The sequence below is a fragment of the Chiloscyllium plagiosum genome, unplaced genomic scaffold, assembly GCF_037043375.1.
Source record: "Chiloscyllium plagiosum isolate Xiang-an unplaced genomic scaffold, Cpla_swu_hap1 HiC_scaffold_10, whole genome shotgun sequence".
In the NCBI taxonomy this organism is placed as follows: Eukaryota; Metazoa; Chordata; class Chondrichthyes; order Orectolobiformes; family Hemiscylliidae; genus Chiloscyllium; species Chiloscyllium plagiosum.
This window is the reverse complement of record NW_028270148.1, coordinates 42,134,291-42,150,328: the sequence shown is the minus strand read 5'-3', so window position 1 is coordinate 42,150,328 and position 16,038 is coordinate 42,134,291. Positions and strand designations below refer to the sequence as shown.

Here is a 16,038-nt window from a genome sequence, read left to right as displayed (position 1 = left end):
CCGAGCTTATTCAATCTTTCTTCATAAGGCAAACCCTCCAGTCCAGGCAGCATCCTGGTAAATCTTCTTTGCACCCTCTCCAAAGCCTCTGTATCTTTCCTATAGTAGAGCGACCAGAACTGGACACAATATTCCAAGTGTGGTCTCACCAGGGACTTGTAGAGCTGCAGCAAAACCTTGCGGCTCTTAAACTCGATGCCCCTGTTAATGAAAGCCAAAATATCATCTGCTTTCTTAACAACTCTATCCACTTGGGTGGCAACTTTGAGGGATCTATGTACCTGCACACCCAGATCCCTCTGTTCCTCCACACTGCCAAGAATCCTTCTTTAATCCTAAAGTCAGTATTCGAGTTCGACCTTCCAAAATGCATCACTTTGCATTTATCCAGGCTGAACTCCATCTGCCATTTTTCTGCCAAGCTCTGCATCCTGTCTATGTCACACTGTTGCCTACAGTAGCCCTCTATACTATCAACGACACCTCCAACCTTTGTGTCATCTGCAAATTTACTAACCCACCCCATAACCTCCTCATCCAAGTAATTTATAAAAGCTACAAAGAGCAGAGGCCCAAGAACAGAGCCCTGCGGAACCACACTCAACACTGACCTCCAGGCAGAATACTTTCCATCTACAATCACTCTCTGCCTTCTGTCAGCCAGCCAATTCTGAAGCCAGATAGCCAAATCTCCCTGTATCCCATACTTCCTGACTTTATGAATGAGCCTACCATGGAGAACCTTATCAAATGCCTTGCTGAAGTCCATATACACCACATCCACTGCTTGACCGTCATCGACCTGTCTTGACACCACCTCAAAGAACTCAATAAGATTTGGTCTGTAATTGCCAGGGATTTCCGTATTACACTTCTTGAAAAGTGCAACAACATTAGCCTCCTTTCAATCCTCCAGTACGACTCCTCTGTAGATTGAGGAGGCAAATATCCTCACCAGCGGCTTAGCAACCTCCTTTCTCGCTTCCCAGAGCAGCCTAGGATAAATCTGGTCTGGCCCTGGGGACTTATCAATCGTAATGTTTGCCAAAATTTCTAGCACATCAACTTCACAATCTTGATCTGGTCAAGCCTGTACCCCAGCTCCTTTAAGTTTTCATTTACAACAAGTTCCTTTCCTTAGTGGGAAACCAAAGCAAAAAACTCATTTAGGGCTTCCTCTATCTGCTCAGACTCCACGCACAGGTTTCCTCCGCTATCCCTGATTGGCCCTACCTTCTCCCTGATCATTCTCTTATTACTCACATGAGTAAAATGCCTTTGGGTTGTCCCTAATCCTTTTTGCCAAGCCTTTTTCATGCCCCCTCCTGGCTCTCCTCAGTCCATTTCTGAGCTCCTTTCTAGCAAGCCTGTAATCCTCTAAAGCTGTGCTAGGTCCTTGCTTCCTCCACCTTACATAAGCTGCCTTCTTCCTTTTGACGAGAAGTTCCTCTAAGATGTGAGCTGATTTGAAAATGCTGCCTGACCTGCTGTGCTTTTCCAGCATCACTCTAATGTAGACCTTGAAAATGACAATGTCAAGTGATGTACCTGACACATTCCATAGGAACAATCCCAACAACAGTAAAGGGTATCACATGAAGAAAAACTGAAAGTAATTGAGGAAATGAACAATAATTCAGTTGCTGAGAGGGGAGGAGAAAGACCACAATACTCAACCAGCTGAAGTAATGGGTATGCATACTTCAACAGAAATACCTATTTGGAATGAAAGAAAATAATCCTTTGACATAAACTGAAGATGTGGGGCATAGAAGATTATGGAAGATACTAAAAAGAGACAAACAATGTGCACAGATACTGTAAAGATAAAGTCAGTTAGTATAAAACAAGCCACATTGACAGTATTAAAGAATAGACCTTCATCAATGAAGTCATTCAAGAAAGAACTAAGGAAGTTAAAAGTCCTCCAGTTCAAGAGAGATCCAAAGACCTCAAACCTAGGAAGACAGACTAGGTCAACTACTTTTGGCTCAACTAACTAATGATCTTCTAAATCTGGAAAGAACACATTCATGGAGAACAGTGAAATGTCCAGATCATCTAAAACTTAGAAGTCAAAGGCTTGGAGGAGATAGGATAGTGGTGAATGGAAAAAAATAAATGAATGCATTTCAACATAATAATTGTGCGGGAAAAAGAAACTTGGGGGTAATGGATATGGGTGTGAAAGGGTTAATATTGATTCTATGCAATAAGAATCACCATTGTAATGATAATATAGAGACTTGTTCAGAGTAAAGAAGGCGTTTGTCAGAGAGATACCTGAGACCAATATGCTGCTAACAGTCTCTGTAGGAATTGTGTTCATATTCATGTCTGTTGTAAATAGCTGTAGTAATACAATTGACCAAATACTGTTCACTCACCAAGACTATTAGTGTTAGACCAGAAAGATGGATAATTCGATCATGTTGAGCTTTAAGGAACCCACAACATCAGGAGGTGTAGACGTTTAATGATAGAATTCCAGAGCTTAGAGCCTTGGTAGCTAAATGTACAGCCACTACTGATAGACAACTAGAAGTGGGCATGTGCAAGAGGCTAGGATTACAGGGATACAGATATCTTGTAAGGTTTTGGATTGGATTAAGTTATAAAGATAGGAAGAAGGTGGCATGAAAGAATTTCAAAATGCAATAGAGAATTGTTTGATGTGGAGCCAATGTAGGTCAGTAATCATTGGGTTGGTGGTTGAATGGAATTTTGTGAAAATCAGAGTACAAGCAGAGAACTTTGGATGAGGTGAAATTAATGGATGGCACAATCTGGAAGAGAAGCCAGGAATATGTTGGAATAGTAAAGTTGGGTGAGCATCACCCAAACTATTTCTAGCAAATTTGACTGTTTGCTGTAAAATGATTTGGATGAAGGGGCAAAAAAACATAAATGGGGCTGGCTCCCTGCTCAGATCTTGCAGTGGGATGGGAATTGTAGCTTCTCCATGACCCCCTTAGAATCAAAATTATTATAGGTAAAAAGAAAGAAGAACTTGGATTAATATACCTTTTTGAGCCTCAGAATATCCTAAAGCACTTTATAATAATTTTACAATAGGGAATAGAGTTGAAATGAGACAGAATTGAACATAGTTATAGTAGTATAAAAGATAAAAACAAAGTCAATGCAAAATGGACATTTAACATTAAGAACAGGCTATGATTAGATTACCTACAGTGTGAAATCAGGCCCTTCGAACCAACCAGTCCACACCGACCCTCCAAAGAGTAACCCACCTAGACCCACTTCCCTCTGAGTAATGCACCTAACAGTATGGGCAATTTAGCATGGCCAATTCACCTAACCTGCACATCTTTGGACTGTGGGAGGAAACTGGAACACCCAGAGGAAACCTGCATAGACACGGGGAGAACATGCAAACTCCACATAGATAATCGGCCAAGGCTGGAATTGAATCTGGGTCCCTGGCGTTGTGAGGCTGTAATACTAACCACTGAGCGACCGTGTTAGATGTTCATCAAAGCAATCAGCTAACACGTTAGAAGAATCATCATCTAGAAAGGGGAAACGTCTTTAAAAGTAGCAGTGTTTTCAATTGTAGCTTTGGTTTTCTGTGATGAAAGCGACTAATGCTAATATTTGTCTTATCCAAATCATGTCACACATCATTGCAATGAAACTGAACAGATTAGCCCTTTTGAGTTCCAAATTTCTTGAAGTTTCATGTTTGTAACTGCAAAAATGATTTTAATTATTAAACATCATAACACACTCAGACAATATTAGAAGTGTGACTTTCATAAAGCTGTTGTATCTTTGTTAAGAATTTACATGGTCTGCAATATTGCGGCACATTCGTTCATACGTTTTAATGACACACTAAGGAAAAATGAGCTCTGAAGAGTTTTGTCATTATAACAGATTTTTTTTAACTTTGAAGTTCTGATCAAAAACTGTAAAATTACAAGTTTGCGAACATTAATTAATTACCTCATTTTGGACATAAAATGGTGACAAACCAGTAAGTGAAAACAATGTGAATAAAGATATCAGGGTGAGTCTGACAGGGTTATCAGTTCATCCAAAAAAAGACTTATCAGCTACAATATATAGTAATGGAACAGCTAATTTTACACCCTATGTGTTTTAAAGCTATACATGTAGAGACATTTACTCCACCAAAAATGCAGAAGTAGGAAAGAAATGTTAATGATGAACATGATAAACAAAATTCCCAGAACATTAGAAACTAACTTTTCCAATTCCTTCTCATTTGATAAAAATTCAAAGGCAGTCTGCTCAACGTGTATTAAAGATTGTTGCAAAGTCGTACTGTGAAGTTAGCTCCAGTTGCTGAGACGCACTGTCTCTATGCTCAGATAAGCAAAGTCCATTGATGTTTAGCACAATTTGCAGTTGCTGATAGTGTTCTGTTGTGTAATGCATTTATATAATGGACAGACAGATTCAAGGGATTTAATATTGCCGCTTGTTAAGCTAAAATCTAGATTCTTCATTTCCATTCTGAATCAAGCTTTGATGTTGTATAAGCTGTACGTTTTGAATGCGCATATATTTCAATTATTAGGTTGTTGTCAAAGGATTTATTTTACTTCATCATTCCTTTCAATTTAGTTGATAGTACTCATTCCTGAGTTTGAAGAGTGTGTGTAGCAATAACGGAATGAGATAGATCCTTTGCAGTATTTGATCTGAGCATCTTAGTGTTTTTGTAAATGTGAATGGAGACCTCCCAGTGTTGTAGCCAAGATCCCTCCCTTGCCCAACTGTACCAAAAACAAGTTAACTGCTCATTTATCTAATTTGCTGTTTATGAGGATTTTTAGTACACAAAGCAACTGCTACTTTTGCTCACGTAACAATAGTATTTGCATCTTTAAATTAATGTATTGGTTACAAAGCATTTTGGAGCATTTGGAGGAAATGATAAAATCAGTATAAATTCAATTCATTCTGATCTCACAATGTTCAGTCATGTTGTCAGATGGGGTTTGAATAATAAGGAAGAATTTCCATTTATAGTGTGAAATAACTCCACTGTGGCCAAAATTCCATCACCAAGTCACCCTTTATTTACACATGGAGAGACTCAGAGCTAGCTTTCAGAGCGAGCAGAACCTCTGACACGCATGTTTATATATGTCAGCCAGGGCTCCCTGATTGGGCCAGATTAATCGCCCCAACCAGGGAACTCATTTTTTATGATGTCCATCTGGCTGGCCTCCTTACAATCACTACACAGTAAACACCAGGTACTCTCTGATACCTTATCCAAGTGGCCATCCTGAATGGTGGTGATCTCAGGGTGGCACGGTGGCTCAGTAGCTCACAGCACCAGGGACCCGGGTTCGATTCCCACCTCGGGTGACTGTCTGTGTGGATGTTGCACATTCTCCCCGTGTCTGTGTGGGTTTCCTCTGGGTGCTCCGGTTTCCTCCCACAATCCAAAGATGTGCAGGTCAGGTGAATTGGCAATGCTAAATTGCCCATAGTGTTAGGTGCATTAGTTAGAGATAAATATAGGGTAGGGGAATGTGGCTGGGTAGGATCCTGTTTGGAGGTTCATTGTGGACTTGTTGGGTGAAATGGCCTGTTTCCTCACTGTAGGTAATCTAATCTCCCAGCAAAGGAGTCTCACCAACGACAAGTATGGATGAGAAAACCAAACCCTATCGCCATTAACCTTTCATTACCAGCAAGACTACCTTGCAAATTCTATATCTGCTGAGGAGGAAGAGGGTAATATTAATTGTAGGCAATATTGTAAAATGAATGATCTACCATTATATGGTTTGATTGTTGTTTTAAAAGTCAATGCCGTTTCTCCTGCTAACCTTCCTAATTATCCAGGCTTAGGACTGGCTCTGATACTCACTGGCTCACCAGTGGCAGAGGAAAAGTAAATGACCAGATACTAAAGAGACACAGTTACTGAGATGGATGTGTAGAGTAACCAAAAAAGGACAAGCCATGAACCAGCTCATCAGGGGTGTCAGTGAAGAATGCAGGAGCATTGAAGAAGGTAATTGAGAAAAGGTTGCAATGCTATGCTAATTTGTTGCAAAGAGAGAGAAAGCGAGGTGGAGGAAATGTGGTGAGGAGAGTAATGGAGATGAAGCTGCTCAGAACAAAGAGAAGGAGGAGGTGGAAAGTTATATTTGGACGAGAGACTTGAACAGTATTCTTGGATGATGAATGGGCGACTGACAGGAGGAAGTACTGAAGGGTGGTCAACCAGGATTGTGGTGATGCCAGTAAAATGGAATATGCCAAAGAATGAAGAGAGAAGAAGGTGTCACATGGATGGTATCGAAGAGATTACCAGAGATGATTTTTCTTTCTGTTGAAGTCAAAGAAAGTAACTATTGGTGATGGTAGTCATGATTTGGAGGTGCTGGTGTTGCACTGGGATGGACAATGTTAAAAACCACACAACGACAGGTTATGTCCAACAGGTTTATTTGGATGCACTAGCTTTCAGAGTGCTGCTCCTTCATCAGGTGGTGGTGTTGTAATACTGCTTAACCCACTATCACCATCTTAAATTATCATTACCAATGAGCACAATCATTACATATGGAACATAAAAGGCAAGCCTTTTAGTATCTGTTGACAAAATGAAAGTCATTAGTCTGTAATTGGTCCAGGTTCTGTGTTTAGCAATGGAAGATCAGAATCTCTTTGTCTTTGGTGTTATTGCTGTGTTTGGAAAGCACTTGGTTTACTTTGGAAAGGGTTCAGAGCACGAGCATTCTAGCAGCCAAAGAAACTTCTTCTGATTCGGTTTGAAAAGATATGCTCCTCATTAAAGAATCACTATTTTAGTTTTGAAATGATTTACTGTACATTTTTCCTGAATTTAAATAAAACATTGTGTGGAACTGCAATTCAAGTCAAAACGCATATTGCAGAACATTTCCATTGTGGAAAAATGGATTTCTGTTGCTTGAGTGTGTGTGCGATATTCTTGCAATGAAACAGCACACTTTTGTTCCAGCTGCTCTCCCTCCCCATGGAGGTTGCTGGAAACTCTTTTCAGATCCTCCAGTCTAAAGGGGCTGAGAGCAATTCTACTGCCCAATCTAGACACTCAACAGCAGGAACAGAGAAAAATGAGGCTTGGGGAATTGTTTTGTCATCACCCAGGCTTTGTTAGCACTGTATTTGAATGCCTCTACTCATTTCATCTGTTTTGATACAAAACTAGCCTGCATTTATGTCTCTTTACGATAGTAAGCAGTCATGACTCTTGGGAAACTGAAGCTAACTTGTATACAAAGAACAGTACAGCACAGGAACAGGCCTTTCGGCCCACCAAGACTGTACCAACATATGATGTCTTTCTAAACTAAAAACCTTCTGCCTCTACATGGTCTGTATCCCATATTCCCTGCCTGTTCATATATCTGTCTGGATGCAGCTTAACTGTTATTACTGAATCCGTCTCCACCACCTCCTCTAGCCGTGCATTCCAGGCACTTACCACGTTCTGTGTAAAAAGACTCGCTTCTAACATCACTTTTAAACTTAACCCCTTTTACCTTAAACCTATGTCTCTTAGTAATTGATACTTTTACCCTGGGAAAAAGATGCTAACGATCCGTTCTCTCCACGCCATTCATAACTGTGGAAACTTCTACCAGGTTGCCCCTTGTCTTTCAACGTTCAACGGAAAACAAACCAACTTTGTCCAATGTCTCCTCAGACCTAATATTCTCCAAACCAGGCAACATCCTGATAAACCATTTCTGAACCCTCTCCAAAGCCTTCACATCCTTTTGATAGTGTGGCAACCAGAACTGTACACAATATTCCAAATGTCGCTAAAATAAATTCTATACAGCTGCAATGTAACTTGCTAATTTTGTACTCTATGCCCTGACTGATGAAGGCACACATGCCATATGCCTTCTTGATCACCTTATCCACTTGTGTTGCCACTTTCAGGGAACAGTGGACCTAAATATCCAAATCCCTCTGTATGTTAATGCTTTAAGGGTTCTGCTATTTACCATATCAAACTGTTGCTTTATATTTTGTTACAACCCAGGTGAGGAGGACTGAATGGGCTCCCTTTGGTTAGCCCATTCAATTGTATGTAGAAAATACTTTAATTTCTTTCAGCAGGCAGCTATTTCACACTTCAATTAAAATATATTATAATTAAGGAGTATAATTAAACATAGCAAAATTAAAGAGTGAAATGCAACATTTTCTTGAGCGAAACAAAGAGAAATTTATTGCTAACTAATTCTGAGAAAAATAATAAGACATTACATTAAGCACACACAAACACAGGTATGAAGTTTAAATAGGAGGGAGAATCTAGTGTGAAAAGGATGATCAAGAATCGGCAGTTTCAGATGCAGACTCCTTAGAGTTCTAGACATGTTTTAACCTGAGACCATGCTTGTTTAGTTGATCTCTTGTATCCTGAGAAACTTGTAAATATACTTGTGTTCTCAATTAATACATTTTCTTTCAATTTCCTTTATCACTGGGTAGTGTTTCTGGAGATGTTAAGAGAAACAGGAAGAGAGAAGGCAAGTCTTCCAGTTCTGCTTTTGTGAATCCATTTTTAAAATATCTATTACTGTGTCTGACTTCATTGTTTTCCTAAAGTGGATTACATGGATGCAACTTTCTCTCCACCATGTCTCAGAATGGTATAACTCAGACAGAGGATGCAGAGCTGAGTGACTGATTTCAGGTACTTTGATGGCATGTTAATTTCAGCTCAGACCAGGTCTTATTTATCGATAGTTTCATGACCTGGCTGAAACTGTGGCCAGTTGATTACTGTGACCACCTTAGGTCAGTGTTTTCTTTTTGTTAAGAACTGTTGGAAGGTTCCAATAATTAAAAGTCAGATAATGTAAGTCTAGAATTGATTGACAATTTTTACTACTCTCATAATACCTTCCCACTATGAAGAACAATGTGAATGATATTTGTCTTTTTGTTTCTGTTGGGTGTTCCCTTACAATATCCGTATGAAATCACAAGTAGGATGACAATGCATGCATGTTCTACATTCACTCCATCTTCATCCTAACCTGAGATCAAAACTTACTGTGGAAAGGACAGCCTGGACATGTTCCCTATACTATATCACTTTTCCAAGTTTTACCCATTTACTACCAGTTCTATAATCCATGTTCTGGATTTGGATAGCTTCACAAATTTGATTTGTAGGAGACCAGTGGGTGATAATTGAATTCTTGCCTCCTCTGGGGTGTCTGGACTTACATTCTGCAGCTCACTCTCAATAAACTTTACATCGACTTGATTGGACTGGTTGAGGTTTCAGGCTTAGTTCTGTACCTTTGATCTGTGATTTCAGCTGCGAAGTATTTTCTCTTTCCTTTTCCCTTGGAAAGGGGATTTTTCTACTTTCCCTGGAATACAACTGCCCTCAGATGAATCTTCTTCTCCTGTCATGCTCCCCTGTGTCTAGTTGACATTTTCCAGCAGTAACCTCCATAGTACACATTAATCTCAAACTAGGACATCTTCATACAAAACAAGATTTGGGTTACAATTGTTTTTTTCTAAACACTTTCTCTTGTGTATTCCTGCAAGAAGAATATACAAGTGTGACTTTCACCCCAAACCTGCTTTCTTTTACAATATACAATACAATAGCACATAAGATCAGGCCCTTCAGCAAACCAAGCCAGTTCCTAATACATGTACTTATTTTGACCCACTATTGTCCATATGCATTTTCTATATCTCTGATCACATCCTGTTCATGTGTCTATCAAGATACACTTTAAATGTTGCTAACGTACCTGCTTCCACCACTTCCACTGGCACTACATTCCAGCCACCCACCACCCTTTGTGTGAAAATGTTTTCTCGCACTACTCCTAAAATTTCCCTCTCTCACTTTGAACCTGTGCCCTCATGTAGCTGACCTTTCCCCCCTGGGACAAAGCCTTTGACTTTCCACCTTATCTATGCCTCTCATAATTTTGAAGAACTCTATCCAGTCGCCCCTCAGCCTCCATCTTTCTGGTGAAAACAATCCAAGCTTATCCAACCTCTTCTCATAACTAAAACCCTCCAGACCAGGCGACATCCTGGTAAACTTTCTCTGCATCCTCCCCAAAGGGTAGTGTGGTGACCAGAACTCCACACAATGAGGCCGATCTAAAGTTTTGTACAACTGTAACATAACTTGCCAACTTTTACATACAATTCCCCTACTGATGAAGTCAGTGAGTAGAGTTGGAAGGATACTTTTCAGAGTGGAGATCAGTAACCAGTGGTGTCATACAATAGTATTTACTCACCTTTCCCTAACCTCAACATTCCTCATGTCCCTCTCTTCGATGAATACCGATGTAAGTACTCATTAAGGATCTCACTTATTTCCTCTGGCTCCACACATAACCTCCCTATTTTATCTTATCTTATCCACCTGTGTTGCCATTTTCAGGGATCTGTGGACCTGTATGCCCAGATCCCTCTGGATGTCAATTCTCCTAAGGGCTCTGTCATTTATTAGATAATTTGCATCTGAATTTGATCTTCCAAAATGCAAGACCTGTCTGCCATTTTTCTGCCCAATCTGCCATACTTCTGCCCAAATTTACAATCTATCTATAACTACTATATCCTTTGACAATTCTTTTCACTATCTGCCACCAATTTTGGTTTCATCCCCAAACTTATTAAATTTTCCTCCAGCTCATTTATATATATTGCAACAACAAAGGTCCCAGCACAGATCCCTGTCGAACACCACTGGTTACTGATCTCCACTCTGAAAAGTATCCTTCCAACTCTACTCACTGACTTCTATGACCAAGTAGTTTTATATCCATCTAGCCAGCTCACTCTGAATCCCATGAGACTCTGCCTTTTGTACTAGCCTGCCATGAGGGCTTTACCTTATTAAAGTCCATGTGAGCAACATCTAGTGTCCTTCCGTCATCAATCATTTTTGCCACCTCCTCAAAAAACTCAGTCAAGTTGGTGACACATCACATTCTGCACACAAACCCATGCCGCCTATCATCAACAAGTCAATTGTTTCCAAATGTGAATATTTCCTGTCTCTCAGTAACTTCTCCAACAGCTTCTCCACCACTGACATCAAGCTCACTGGCCTGTAACTACCTAAATTATCTCTGTTTCCCTTCTTAAACAAAGGAACGACATTGGCCATTCTCCAGTCCTTGGAACTTCGCCTGAGGCCATTTCCTCCCTTATCTCCGGATGGGATAGATCCTATCTGTTCCTGGGGATTTGTCAACGTGAATACATTTCAAGACACCCAACACTTCCTCCTACATTATGTTGACCTGCCCAATAGTATTTACTCACCTTTCCCTAACCTCAACATTCCTCATGTCCCTCTCTTCGATGAATACCGATGTAAGTACTCATTAAGGATCTCACTTATTTCCTCTGGCTCCACACATAACCTCCCTATTTTATCCTTGAGTGGCCTATTCTTTCTCTAGCTACCCTCTTGCTCCTAATGCATGCATAAAATGCCTTGGGATTCTCCTTAACCCTGGAGGCCAAGGATGTTTCATATTCCATTTTAGCCCTCCTAAGTCCCCATTTGAGCTCCTTCATACTTTCTCTGTATTTTTTCAAGGACTTTGTCTGTTTTTAATTGCTTAGACCTTAGATCTTTTTTGTCATGAAGCTGATAATTTCCCCTGTCATCCAAGTATCCTGAATTCTGCCATTTCTGTCCTTCATTTTCACTGAACCATGCCTGTCCTGTACTCTATCAATTGATCTTTAAAAGACTCCCACATGTCAGATGTAGATTTATACTCAAGCAGCCACTCCCAATCCACATTCTCCAATTCTTGCCTAATGTGGTTATAGTTGGCCTTCTCCTAGTTTAATACCTTCATCCAAGGTCCACTCTTGTCCTTATCCAGAAGTATCTGAAAATTTATGGCATTATGGTCATTACTCCCAAAATGTTCCTCTGCTGAAACTTTCATCACCTGACTGGGTTCATTTCCCAATACCAGGATCCAGTTTGGCCCCCTCCCTAATTGGTCTATCCATATATTGTTTCAAAAAACCTTGCTGGACACTCCGAACAAATTTCTCCCCATCCAAACCCCTGGCACGAAGGGAGTCCCAGTCAATATGGGGGAAATTATAATCATCCACCACAACAATCCCATTATTTTCACATCTTTCCAGAATCTGATTACATATCTCTTCCTCTATTTCCCACTGGCAGCTGGGAGGTCTACTATACAATCCCAGCATTGTGACTGCACCCTCCCATTCCTGAGCTCTACCCATAATGCCTCACTGCAAGATCTCTCCAGGGTGTCCTCCATCAACACAGCTGTGATATGCTTCCTTACTAGTAATGCAACTCCCCCACCACTTTTGCTTCCTCCTCTGTCTCGTCTAAAACATTGATATCCCAGAACATTAAGCTGCTAATCCTGTCTCTTTTTCAACTATGTCTTTGTGATAGCAACAACACCATAACTGTACACATTAATCCAGACTCTAAGTTCATCCATCTTACCTGTTATACATCTTGCATTGAAGCAAATACAGTCCAAGCTTTCAGTTCCGCTGAGCTCAGCAACCTTTCCCTGACTGTTCTTTCTCTTTGCTACATTTATTTTATTTTGAATCATTTTGGAAATCTTGTAGTCCAAATAAATACAAAAAAGAACATGAGGAAGTAGAGTTTTATTTTAAGAAAGGACAAGAGAGGTAACTTTTTTACACAGAGAGTGGTTCATTTGACAATAGACAATAGGTGTAGGAGTAGGCCATTTTGCCCTTCGAGCCTGCACCACCATTCAATATGATCATGGCTGATCATCCTTAATCAGTATCCTGTTCCTGCCTTATCTCCATAACCCTTGATTCCACTATCCTTGAGAGCTCTATCCAACTCTTTCTTAAATGAATCCAGAGACTGGGCCTCCACTGCCCTCTGGGGCAGAGCATTCCACACAGCCACCACTCTCTGGGTGAAGAAGTTTCTCCTCATCTCTGTCCTAAATGGTCTACCCCGTATTTTTAAGCTGTGTCCTCTGGTTCAGCACTCACCCATCAGCGGAAACATTTTTCCTGCCTCCAGAGTGTCCAATCCTTTAATGATCTTATATGTCTCAATCAGATCCCCTCTCAGTCTTCTAAACTCAAGGGTATACGAGCCCAGTCGCTCCAGTCTTTCAGCATAAGGTAGTCCCACCATTCCAGGAATTGACCTCGTGAACCTACGCTGCACTCCCTCAATAGCCTGAATGTCTTTCCTCAAATTTGGAGACCAGAACAGCACACAATACTCCAGGTGTGGTCTCACCAGGGCCCTGGACAGCTGCAGCAGAACTTCTTTGCTTCTATACTCAATCCCTCTTGTTATGAAGGCCAGCATGCTATTAGCTTTCTTCACTACCTGCTGTACCTGCATGGTTATCTCCATTGACTGGTGTACAAGATCACCCAGATCTCTTTGTACTGCCCCTTTATCTAAATTGATTCCATTTAGGTAGTAATCTGCTTTCCTGTTCTTGCCACCAAAGTGGATAACCACACATTTATCCACATTAAACTGCATCTGCCATGCATCTGACCACTCACCTAACCTGTCCAGGTCACCCTGTAATCTCCTAATATCCTCCTCACATTTCACCTGCCACCCAGCTTAGTATCATCAGCAAGCTTGTTAATGTTATTACTATTACCATCTTCTATATCATTAATATATATTGTAAAAAGCTGCGGTCCCAGCACTGATACCTGCGGTACCCCACTGGTCACTGCCTGCCATTCTGAAATGGAGCCGTTTATCACTGCTGTTTGTTTCCTGTCACCCAACCAACTTTCAATCCAAGTTAGTACTTTGCCCCCAATACCATGCGCCCTAATTTTGCTCACTAACCTCCTATGTGGGACTTTATCAAAAGCTTTCTGAAAGTCCAGGTACACTACATCTACTGGATCTCCCTCGTCCATCTTCAGAGTTACTTCCTCAAAAAATTTCAGATTAGTCAAGCATGATTTCCCCTTCATAAATCCATGCTGAATTTGACCTATCCTGTTACTGCTATCCAGATGTGTCGTAATTTCATCCTTTATAATAGACTCCAGCATCTTTCCCACCACTGAGGTCAGACTAACTGGTCTATAATTTCCTGCTTTCTCTCTCCCACCTTTCGTAAAAAGTGGTACAACATTAGCCACCCCCCAATCCGCAGGAACTGATCCCGAATCTATCGAACTCTGGAAAATAATCACCAACGCATCCACGATTTCCCGAGCCACCTCCTTCAGTACCCTGGGATGCAGACCATCAGGCCCCGGAGACTTATCAACCCTCAGACCTAACAGTCTCTCCAACACCAATTCCTGGCAAATATAAATTCCCTTCAGTTCAGGTCCTTTAGCCACTGTTATCTCAGGGAGATTGCTTGTGTCTTGCCCAGTGAACACAGATCTGAAGTAACAATTCAATTCTTCTGCCATTTCTTTATTCCCCATAATATATTCCCCTGTTTCTGTCTTCAAGGGCCCAATTTTAGTCTTAACCATATTTTTGCCTTTCACATACCTAAAAAAGCTTTTACTATTCTCCTTTATATTTTTGGCCAGTTTACCTTCGTACCTCATTTTTTCTCTGCATATTTCCTTCTTAGTAATCCTCTGTTGTTCTTTAAAAGCTTCCCAGTCCTCCGTTTTCCCACTTATCTTTGCTATGTTATGCTTTTTCTCTTTTAACTTTATATGTTTCTTAACTTCCCTCGTCAGCCACGGCCACCCATGCCTCCTCCTAAGATCTTTCTTCCTTTTTGGAATGAACCGATCCTGCATCTTCTGCATTATTCACAGAAATATCTGCCATTGTTGTTCCACTGTCATCCCTGCAAAGGTATTGCACCATTGAACCTTGGTCAGCTCCTCCCTCATACTCCGTAGTTCCCTTTATTCAACAGAAATATTCTCACTTCCGACAATATTTGTGGAATTAACAGAGAAAGTGGTGGATGTTGGTACAGTTACAATGTTTAAAAGACATTTGGATAAGTTAATGAAAAGGAATGGTTTGGAAGGATATGGGCCAAACACAGGCAAGTGGGACTAGTTTAGTTTGGGAACATTGTTGGTATAAGCTGGTTGGATCGAAGGGTCTGTTTCCATGCTGTATCACTCTTTGACTCTATGGCTACTGAGCTACAAAATAACCACAAAGATACGTTTCATAAGGATTCACTTTTGATTTTGTTGGGATCATTATATTTCTTAAAGATATAATTTATACATCTGTATATTTACCTTCTTCCCTGGCAGGGTTTGAATTCCCAGTTATTCCATTCTTTTCTTGGTTCCTGCAAGAAATCATGAAAATCAGCATTTATTTCAAATTAATGCAATGCATTCATTTAAACCATTGGGCCATAGTTATCGTCATAGAGTCATAGAGCCATAGAGATGTACAGCATGGAAATAGACCCTTTGGTCCAACCCGATGGAGCAAGTGTGTCAACTACCATCTAAAGCACTTCCCCTGTTATTTCACTGATACATTGCTGGACTTTGTACGAATTCCTGATGAAGGGCTTATGCCTGAAATGTCAATTCTCCTGCTCCTCGGATACTACCTGACCTGCTGTGCTTTTCCAGCACCACCCCCTCGACTGTTGGATTTTGTATGCTGTGAGATCTGAATTATAACAGTCCTGTATATGAATGAGCCACATGTAGTGCTCTGGTGACCATTAATTCCTTCTTGGTACTTCTGAGGTCATGTGTGTGATGCTGCTTAAGAAACTATATATCGCATTGATGGCTGCATTAGTTGCATGATCTGTGTTTACTTCAGGCATGTTAGTCTGGCGCTACCTGGATATATTTGTTCATCATTTTCGAAATATAACTCTTGTCAGTTTAGAAGTTCTGATTTTCAACTTAATGAAGAACAATCTGTAAGATTTGAGGTAATTGACTCACAGTTTGTCAATGAGTTGTCCTTCTGAAATGTGTGCCATGAAAGACTGTAATCATGACAATTTTTCATCTATAAATAGT

At 40.5% G+C, this 16,038-nt stretch overlaps 1 long non-coding RNA gene across 1 annotated transcript in view; it reads right to left on the bottom strand.

The window, feature by feature from the left end:
* The window catches only part of LOC148148946 (uncharacterized), a 97,719-nt gene that overhangs the window by 44,123 nt on the left and 37,558 nt on the right, over window positions 1-16,038 (bottom strand). Inside the window, exon 2 of the long non-coding RNA XR_015758285.1 lies at window positions 15,286-15,338. This is a non-coding gene — a long non-coding RNA (uncharacterized LOC148148946). The remainder of the gene's footprint in view (window positions 1-15,285; window positions 15,339-16,038) is intronic.